We start from the raw sequence: 10,918 nt of genomic DNA, 5'->3' as shown, positions 1-10,918 counted from the left end.
AATTGCAGAATTTGCTCCTATACTCTTTGCTCATATACTCAACTCCTCTTGTTATGAAGGCCAACGTGCCATTAGCTTTCTTCACTGCCTGCTGTACCTGCATGCTTACTTTCAGTGACTGATGAACAAGGACTCCCAGATCTTGTTGTACTTCCTCTTTTCCCAATTTGAAACCATTCAGATAATAATCTGCCTTCCTGTTTTTGCCACCAAAGTGGATAACCTCACATTTTACTTCGGAGTCACGTGAGTGACTCCGTGAAGAACCCGCCAGGATGCATTCATGTCATATCGCCTCACGCATTGCGAAACGACAGGTGGGGTGAAGCGTTCCCCCGCAGCGGTAATTTTGAAACCGAGACCGCAGGTAAGTGAATTACTATGCGGTCAATTTTTGTTTCCCGCGCTGTTTATTACAGGGGGAAACTGGACAAAAATAGAGTCCACAAGGGCTGCGTCTAAAGCTGGCTGGGGAGGACCGCGGAGTTGCGGGCAGCCAGCAGCAGCTGAAGGCACCAGCATCACCATGAATGGGATCAGCTGTGCCCGACTTAGCACCCGCGCCGGCCAGATCAACACCACGGCCGGGCGGGATGACTACACAGAACAGAGCTGTTGACTCTGACAAGTTGAAACGGCAAGCGGAGGGAGCGTTCCCCCGCAGCGGCAAGTTTAAACCGAGACCGACAGGTAAGGGAATTACTCTGCGGTCGTTTTTTGTTTCCCGTGCTGTTTTTCACAGGGGAAACTATGGACAAGAGTGCACAAGGATGCACTGGCTGGAAAGAACCGCGCAGTTGCGGACAGCTCGCAGCGGCTGATGGCACCAGATCACCATGAGTGGGATCAGCTGTGCCCGACTTGGCACCCGCGCCGGCCAGATCAACACCACGGCTGGGCGGGAAGGCTATACGGAACAGAGCCTTTGACTCTGAGAAGTCGGACTGCAAGAAATGCCACGGGGACCAGCGTTGCTGGGGCCAAATGAGCGGCTTATGGAGCAGATGCTCTAATGTGACAGACTCCGGGAGATGGAGTCTAGTCACCATGGGTTATACAAAACACCCACAGCAGCACCTTACGCAGGGCTGCACAGTGCATCTCCCTCGACAGAGAGGAGTACTGGGGGTCAATTCTGGGCTGACCCTGAAGAGGGGTTTGCTGAACAAACAACAAATGTGCAGAGGGTGCAGGAAGGAGAAAGAAGGAGCTCGATGAGGAGGCAAAAACCCTGGGGCTCATAAAGGCGACAACAGGAAAGACCTCCTACACTCAAAGACAGCACCCTTACGCACCCACCAGCAGAGCAAGACAATCAGAAGCTGGTGAAAGCTCAAAGGCCAGACATACAGGACAGCGGTCTTTTTTAGGCCATGGCCCAGACCGGCCTTCGTGGAAAATGCCCAAACCCCAAACCCAAACCCAGACACCGGCGCCTCAACCTCCTCGAAGACTACACAGGAAGGAGTAAACTTTCCACTGGTAACCATGGAGGTAGGTGGGTCTGGTCCCTTACAAATTATAGGAAGTGTAGATAATACACATATCGATGGGAGATTACAGTTCTTTTGGGAGGCATGGAGTGCATTAACAACAGACACTTATATCCTAAACAGTATCCAGGGATATACCATTGAATTTGTGCACAAAAATAGCCCCAGTTCAGCATGTACCGAACCGAACGTTCGTACTTTCACGAAAATAAAAATTGGAAGCACATGCTGAACTGGTGAGTGAATACATTTGTGCAGTATATTCATTTCAAAATGGAAACCTTTGTTACTGCCAAACAATTGACTTCCACAGGCTACTTCATGGCCAGCATCGACCTAAAAGATGCTTACTATTCAGTGCCTATACGGACTGATCACAGACGTTATTTAAAATTCAACTGGATGGGGCAGCTCTGGCAGTGTAGAGCTCTACCAAATGGATTCCCATCAGCCCCAGGCTGTTTACAAAAAATTTTGAAACCAGCCCTAGCGTTTCTTCGGAAACAAAAACATATGATCATGGCCTATCTAGATGACATATTGATTGTGGGCTAAACTTTGGAATTAGCCAAACTAGCTGTATCAGCCCCAAACAATTGTTTGAGAAACTGGGGTTTATCATCCATCCAGTTAAATCTAAATTAACGCTTTCCACCATAATGGATTATTTGGGGTTCACTATTGACTCAGTTCCCATGTTGGTGACTTTACCAAAGGACAAGGCTACAGTCTTAACTGAGGCCTGCAACAACCTCATTGACATCAGTGACCATCTATTAGGTTGGTAGCAAAGGGTGATTGGCAAAAAAGAGGCTGCTTTTCCAGCCACACTATTTGGACCTTTGTATTATCAAAATTTACAAAGGGCAAAAATACAAGCAATCAAAATTAATGCTAGTCATTTCGACAGACCAATGAAGCTACCAATCAAAGCAATTATGGAATTAAAATGGTGGAGGGATAACAGTCGGCATTGTTCCAGCCCTATCATTGTCAGCAACCCCTCAGTGGTGCTACAAAATGATGCCAGTGCACTTGGTTGGGGTGCTACCAATTCCATCTCCAGCTGTGGAGGTTGATGGAATGTACAGGAGGCATCATTATTACTAACACTTGGCATAAACTACCTGGAAATGTTTGGTGCGTTCTATGGCCTAAAGTCATACTGTTCTGGAATATATCACCAGCATGTTAGACTACAGATTGACAATACAACCGTGGTGGCATATATTAACCATATGGGTGGAATCAAATCGAAATCATGTGACAATCCAGCTAATGCAATTTGGCAATGGTGTATCCAGAGAAATATTTGGATATCAGCTACTTACCTACCGGGTAACCTAAATTCAGTGGCAGACACCAGGTCACGCAAATTCAATGAAAACATCGAATGGATGTTGGATATAAAAGTATTTGCTGAAATTGTAGCACAGTATGGAACACAAGATATCGATCTATTTACATTAGACTCAATCACCAGTTACCAAACTATGTTTCTTGGGAACCAGACCCTGGGGCATCAGCGATAGATGCCTTTTCGCTGCATTGGGGGAAATTGTTTTTCTATGCATTCCCTCCTTTCTGCCTCATCAGTCGGGTATTACGCAAAATACAAGACTCAGCGTCTGGTATTTTGGTAGTGCCCGATTGGCCTACTCAACCATGGTTCCCTGTGATACTCGACATGGTCTTAGAACCATGTATCACCATCCTGAAATGACCAGATTTGTTGGTTCATCCCGTAACTGGGGATAGCCATCCATGTCATAATACGACAAACTTATTAATTTGTAGAGTTTAAAGAAACCTCTACTGGAACTGGGACTGACGGACCGAACATTGAACATTATCTCAGCGGCTCACAGGCAGTCCACCAAAAAACAATATCTGGTATACATCAGGAAATGGGAGATATATTGTCACAGAAACAACATCACTTACAGCTCGATGAACATAACGTCTGTTCTGGAATTCCTGGCAGGCCTCCATTATGATGAGGGGCTCAGTTACAGTGCCATTAACTGCGCCAGAAGTGCCCTTTCAGCATATCTATGGCGAGGATCAGAGCGTCATTCTGTTGGGACTCACCCCCTGGTAACCAAACTTATGAGGGGAATTTTTAATATCAATCCCCCAAGAACCAGGTACTCTCAAATATGGGATGTGAGTATTGTCCTAACGTTGCTAAGGAACTGGTCTCCAGCAACAGCTCTGTCCCTGCAAAAACTGACGCATAAAACAGTCATGCTGATGGCTTTGGTCACAGCACAAAGGGTACAGTCTTGACATAAGTTAAGGCTGGACAATATGACTTCTTCAACAAGAAATATACCTTTTCATATTCACAAATTAGAATAGACCGGGATCATCAGGCCTCAAAATAGAATTCAGGGCTTACTCTATAGATGATCGTCTCTGTATAATAAGACATTTATTGTTATATATGGAGAACACAAAAAACATCAGAGGCTATGAGATGGCACTACTAATCAGCCACAAGCAACCCCACAAAACAGTGTCGGTTCAAACTATTTCCAGATGGCTGAAACAGGTTTTAACAACAGCTGGAGTGGATACTAACATATTCAAATCCCATTCCACCAGGGCCGCAGCTACATCAGCAGCTATGGAGTTAGACATACCGATAGACCAAATCCTGGAGACAGCAGGATGGTCAAGGGAAAAAAACGTTCCAACAATTCTACCATAAACCAGTGGTTAAACCTGGAACTTTTGCAGAATCAATTTTAAGTTCTGTAATATGATTTCACCCCATGAAATAGGGGCTATAATTGTTGTTAAATACTTTATCATGGATTTCAATGTCGGATTCATCTTTAAACATGTTAACACAATTCCTCCCTTAGTCAATTAAGGCAGATGTGATGCATGGACTCGTTTCCACGGCATGAAATCCCAGAGCTTTGAAATCTTCACGTAGTCACTCACGTGACTCCGAAGTAAAATAGTGAGATTAAACGAGAATTTACCAGTTCGAAGTTTGATTGTTATTTTATGAGGAGTAACGTTGAGGGATTACATGCCTTCCGCTCCCACCCTTGATCATAAAGTTCAACTGGTATCCTCTACTCTAATCTTACTATGTTCAGTCATTACTGTTATCTGTGATTTCACACTGCTGCTTTGAAGAATGACATGCATGCGTCCTGGCGGGTTCTTCACATAATCCCTCAATGTTACTCCTCATAAAATAACGATCAAACTTCGAACTGGTAAGTTCTCATTTAATCTTACTATTTATCCACATTAAACTGCATCTGCCATGAAACTGCCAACTCACCAACCTGGCCTAGTCACCCTGCATCCTCATAGCATCCTCTTTACAGTTCACACTACCACCCAGCTTTATGTCATCTGCAAATTTGTTAATGTTAAGGGCCTGTCCCACTTACGTGTCCTTGGCACGCAAATTACGCGACCTCGTGGTCGTGTTGAGGCACACGGGCATTGTATGGCCTCATGTGGCCGGTCCCACTGAGAAGCGCGGAGGGGTATGTAGTTGTGCGTGACATCACGCGGGGCTCCGAAATTTTTGTAGCGAACAAAATCTTTGCGCGCCAATGGCCTGTCATGGAACTGACGGCCAAAGTGGGTCAGGCCCAAGATCCTGGTGCGACGCAACGTCTCACCTCCAACAGCAGCAGAAGCAGGCAAACGATCGCCGAACTCGGCCTGGGACTCATGGCCGTTGCGGCCTGGATCCGCCCCCACTTCGACTCCCAGAGCAGAGCAGGTTTGAATCGAGGTCGCGCATCGTCCAAGTCGCAGCCTCCGGGGCCAGACCGCCGGGCCATAGAGGAAGAAGTTTCTGTCGTCTCATTTCACACCACTCTCCCCTCCCTCTCCTCTCCTCATCCTCACCCTTCCTTCCATCGACACACTCACCGAGCTTCTGTCCCCATTGCCCCTCAACCGTTTCATCTTGGTTCTCTCACGTCAGGGCCATCGGGCCGTCTCCTTTCGTGTCGAAGGTTGAATGGCCGCGCTTCCGGCTCGGTGAAGGCAGCAGCGGCGGCGACAATAACAACAACAACGACGACAACGACACCAAAAACACACCAACACCAACACACCAACAACACACCAACAACAACAACACCAACATCAACAACACACCAACCACACACCAACAACACACCAACATCAACAACACACCAACATCAACAACACACCAACACCAGCACATACACCAACATCAACAACACACCAACAACACACCAACAACAACAACGACAACACCAACGACAACACCAACAACACACCAAACAACAACACCAACACACAACACCAACACAACAACAACAACAACAACACCAACAACAACAACACACCAACCAACACACCAACAACACAACAACAACAACACCAACAACAACACACCAACAACAACATACACACCAACACACAGACAACACAACAGCAACACACCAACAACACACACAACAACACAACAACAACAACACACCAACAACACACCACAACACCAACAACAACAACACACCAACAACACACAACATCACACCACACCAACAACACACCAACAACAACAACAACACACACCCAACAACAACAACACACCAACAACACCAACACCACCGACAACACACCACCAACAACACACCTACAGCAACAACACCGACACAACACACCAACAACAACACCAAGCAACAACACCAACAACACACCAACAACAACACACCGACAACACACCAAAACACAACACACCAACAACAACACACACCAACAACACACAACAGCAACACACCAACAACACACAACAACAACAACAACACACTGACAACAACAACAACAACAACAGCAACACGCCAACAACACCAAAAACACACCAACACCAACACACCAACAGCACGCCAACAACAACAACAATACCAATAACACGCCAACAACAACACACCAACAACAACAACAACACCAACAACAACACACCAACAACACACCAACAAAAACAATAACACCAACAACACCAACAACACCAACAACACAACAACAACAACACACCAACAACAACAACAAACAACGACACCAACAACACCAACAACACCGACAACACACCGACAACAACACACCTACAGCAACAACACCAACACACCGACAACACACCGACAACAACACACCTACAGCAACAACACCGACAACAACACACCAACAACAACACACAACAACAACAACAACACCAACACCAACACACTCCCAGAGCGAGGCCAGGAGAGGAGCGTCTCTGCTGGCGGGGAGGTTTTGATGAACTTTCGGAAGGATTTGTTTGGCGGGGAGAAACAAAGCAATCAGACTTTTGCAGTTCAGAGCTTTGTCGATCTGCAGAGACTTTCTTTGTTTCAAAGATTCCTCTAATTAGGGGGGTTTGTCCGTCTATCTGTAAAGTCGAAGGAGTGCCTGTGGTTGGCAGAAGGCATGTTCAAGTTGGAGCTGAGTCTGGAGCGGTGTTTGTGGACAGTAACATCGGAAAGCTCCCTCCTACACCGACTTGCCCGGTCCAGGTGTGCTGGGTGAGAACGGCAACAGTGCCTTGGATTTCGTTGAAGCCGGGGAGGTGACAGAGACCTGGGGAAGAAGCCTCTGGAAGCTCCATTTTTAACGACGGGAAGGATTGGCATGGACATTTCCTATCTTATCAGGAGACTGCTTCTGTTGCTTGCCAAGAAAGCCTTCACAGGACTATTTAACTGCTGAAAAAGAGTGGAGGTGCGGCAACAGTGGAGAGACTGCTTGGATTATAAAGTACTGATACTTTGTGTGTTGTGCCACGCCCTAAAGATGGCGGCCCCTCAGAGTTATGCAGCTGTCGCACGGTCGGCAGTCTCGGAGACTGAGGGTCACGAGTTGATGGGGCGCACATATGGTATAAAAATGTACATGCGGAGCAACCTGCCCTTCGAAGCCTTTCTAGATGCGCTGGGTGAGACTGTTGGCAAGAAAGCCATAGTCTCGGGCGCGGTGGTCAGTGGGAAGGTTGTTGTTCTACTAAAGACTGAACAGGCGGTGGCTCTGGCTCTGGAAAGGGGGGTAACAGCAGGCGGGAATTTCACGGCGGTGGAACCATGGGGGGGCCCCGTTTTGCCGGTCATTCTGTCTAACGTTCCCACTTTTGTTCCGGATGTGCTCCTGATCCCACATGTAAGGAAGCTGGGGGAGGTGCGGTCAGGGCTCACCAAACTATTGTACAGGTTTGACGATCCTGAGATGCAACATATATATACGTTCAAGCGTCGCATGTTTATACAGTTGGCACTGGGGACGGACACGGAGGGGAGTTTTGAGGTGGAGGTGGATGATTTCTTCTATCACGTGTTCTGGAACGCGGGCCAAGTGCGTTGTCATGCGTGCAAAAAGGTGGGGCATTTTCGCAGGAATTGTCCCAGGACCCGGGCTGCCAGTTACATCACGATGGCCCGGGAAAGCACTACGGGCCCATCTGGGGCTGCTGGTTTTACCACTGTGTCCGTGAAGGCTTTACTCCCCTACCCCCAACCCCTATCCCCCCACCACCCCCATGCCCCGTACCTGTGGCGGTGGATGCCGGAGAAGTGCGTGGGGTGGATGGGAAAGTTTGGGAGCAACAGCGGGGGGAAAAAAGTCAAGAAAAAGAAGAAACATCTCCAGGCGGGTCCCCTAGAAGATGATCACCTCCAAGCGGGACCCCTGGCAGCAGATAATTTTGTGTTCACCTCAGGGATAGATGGTAGTGCGGTGGTAGAGGCTTCTGCAATGGAGCTCACCGTACCACCGCACGCCAGTGGTTGGAAGGGGAGGAGGCATGGGTCCTCCGATACAGAGAAGGGCCCTGAAGTTCAGGGGCAACCTGAAGGGGAGCCTTCCCCTCCTGTTGAGGTGGAGAACCCAGGGCACGCTTTCCATGAGGGGGAGGATGCCTCTGTAGGTCAGGGACCACCTGAGAGTGGCGATATATTACTCTTGGGGGCTGTTCCCCTGGAGAATGCGTCTGCTAGCTTAGTGGATGACCAGGGGCAGCCTGAAGGGGAGGATCTGGGTGATGGGGTGGGTCCCCAACATTAGCTCCCTGTTGAGGCTACAAGCCCAGTTGAGGTGTGTGACGCCCCACTGGTTGAGGGAGCAGGGGAGAATCCAGTAACATTGGCCCATGTGGGCCACAGTGAGGTGATTCACCTGGTGGAGGGGGGCGGGGACTCTCTGGGTGACGGTGCAGGGGTGGGTACCCTGGGTGAGGAGGAGGGTAAGATCGTTCCGGATCATGTCCTTCGGTTGGACTCCAGACAGGCTCGCTTACAGCAAGGCCTTGAGACTTGGTCTGACTTCACTGTTCCCAATCCGGTTACAGAGGGCGGTGGGAGCGTGCAGGAGACTGGCCAATTGTCAGGTAGCTTGCCGCAGTCAGAGGCACTGGTACCTGCCCCTGTCACTGGTCCTGGGGGTGGGATGGTGACAGAGGAGGGACTGTGTGATGTGGCTGAAATGCCCACCTCACAGGGAGGGGTGAGCGAGGCGGCTGAGAGTAGTAACCTTCCAGACTCGGGCTCGGACATTGAGTGCGAGGAGGTGGGGTACGCGGAGTCCACCGACAGTGAGTTAACGGACTGCTCCACCCGCGGCCCCGTGTCTCGACTTGTCGAAGTCTGGGAACTTCGTAAGTTACTAAAGGACACTAGAGGGAGTGGGAACAAGATGGATTTGGCTTGCAACCGCTGGTCGGATCTGAGTGCGCCCATGCAGTCCATTCATGCCATCCTTCAGAAGATGGCTAATAAGAAATGAGAGGCGCCAGTTCCAAGAGCTTTTTAAGACCCTAAAGGAAGGGCAGAAGGTCAGGGGCGGCTCCAATCCTTCACCGGGGGCGGGTAAAAGATCTAGTGTACTTTTAAAATGAAGCTCACTATAGCCAGCCTGAATATCAATGGGGGCAGGGTGTCTCTCCGTAGTTTTCACCATCTCTCAGTGCTCAGGGACGGGAGGTATGCGGTGAGCTTCCTGCAGGAAACACACACTGTGGCTTGTGATGAACCCACCTGACTCCTGGAGTGGGAAGGGGGGGTCTACATGAGTCATCTCAGCTCCAATTCGAGTGGAGTGGCTTTCCTGTTGGCCCCGTCTTTCCAGCCAGAGATTCTCAAAGTGCAGGACATTGTACCAGGCCGTTTGCTGTATCTGGCCGTGCGCTTGGATGGCGTGCCATTACACTTCATTAATGTGTACGCCCCCAAGATCGGCGTAATGCAGATGCGCTTGACAAGGGAAGTGACCATGTTGTTGAATACTATCGACCGTGGGGAGTGTGTTTTCCTTGGGGGAGATTTTAATTGTGCCCTCGAGGCTAGAGATCGCACTGGCATTCAACGTGACCCGGGTGCAGTAAAGACTTTGAGGGAGATGGTGGACTCTTTTGAGCTGGTAGATGCTTGGCGAAATTTCCATCCTGACTCTAACGCCTTCTCATACAGGTTTGAGGGTGGTGGTTCCCGTATTGATCATTTATACGTGTCCAAGGCCTATGTCTCCTGGGGACTGTGGAGGCCTTCTGTGAACGCTGGTCACCACAGGAGGTTGAATATATTATAGATAAAAATGTTAATATTTTAATTTGATAATTTTGTTTAAATTGCTTGAGCTTTTTCTGGGTCTACGTCCGTGCCCGCCTGGCCCTGGAGAGGGAACACATGGTGTCCGTGGGGACTTTGGAGGCCTCCGTGAATGCTGGTCGCCGTTGGAGGTCGAGTGTTTTGTTGATAAAGTTGACGTTATATTAATTTGATGACCGTTTGTTTGTAGACTGTCAACATAGGCAGTCTCTGATTGTGTTAATACTCTATGTTTATTTTTATTTTTTGAATAAAAGTAGTTTCATAATAAAATTAAAAAAAAAAAATTTTTAAAGAGCGGGGCCAAGAAAATTGAAGATAGACACAAAATGCAGGAGTAACTCAGCGGGACCGGCAGCATCTCTGGAGAGAATCAATGGGTGACGTTTCGGGTCAAGACCCGTCTTTTCTGACTGAAGAAGAGTCTCGACATGAAACGTCACCCATTGCTTCTCTCCAGAGATGCTACCGGTCCCACTGAGTTACTCCAGCTTTGTGTGTAAAAATTACCCCTCAGATTCTTTTTTCCTTCACCTTAAACTTATGTCCTCTGATCCTCGATCCACCTACACTGGGCAAGAGACTCTGTGCTTGGACCCAATCTATTCCTCTCATGATTTTATACACCTTAATAAGATCAACCCTTAGAAACATAGAAAATAGGTGCAGGAGTAGGCCATTTGGCCCTTCGAGCCTGCACCGCCATTCAATATGATCATAGCTGATCATCCATCCTATAAGATGGAGCCCAGAACTGAACGCAATACTCTAACTTTTGCACATTCTTTCTGGGATCGTGTGGATTTTCAT

This window comes from Leucoraja erinacea, chromosome 3, assembly GCF_028641065.1.
Source record: "Leucoraja erinacea ecotype New England chromosome 3, Leri_hhj_1, whole genome shotgun sequence".
NCBI lineage: Eukaryota > Metazoa > Chordata > Chondrichthyes > Rajiformes > Rajidae > Leucoraja > Leucoraja erinaceus.
Note: the sequence above shows the minus strand (reverse complement) of the source record.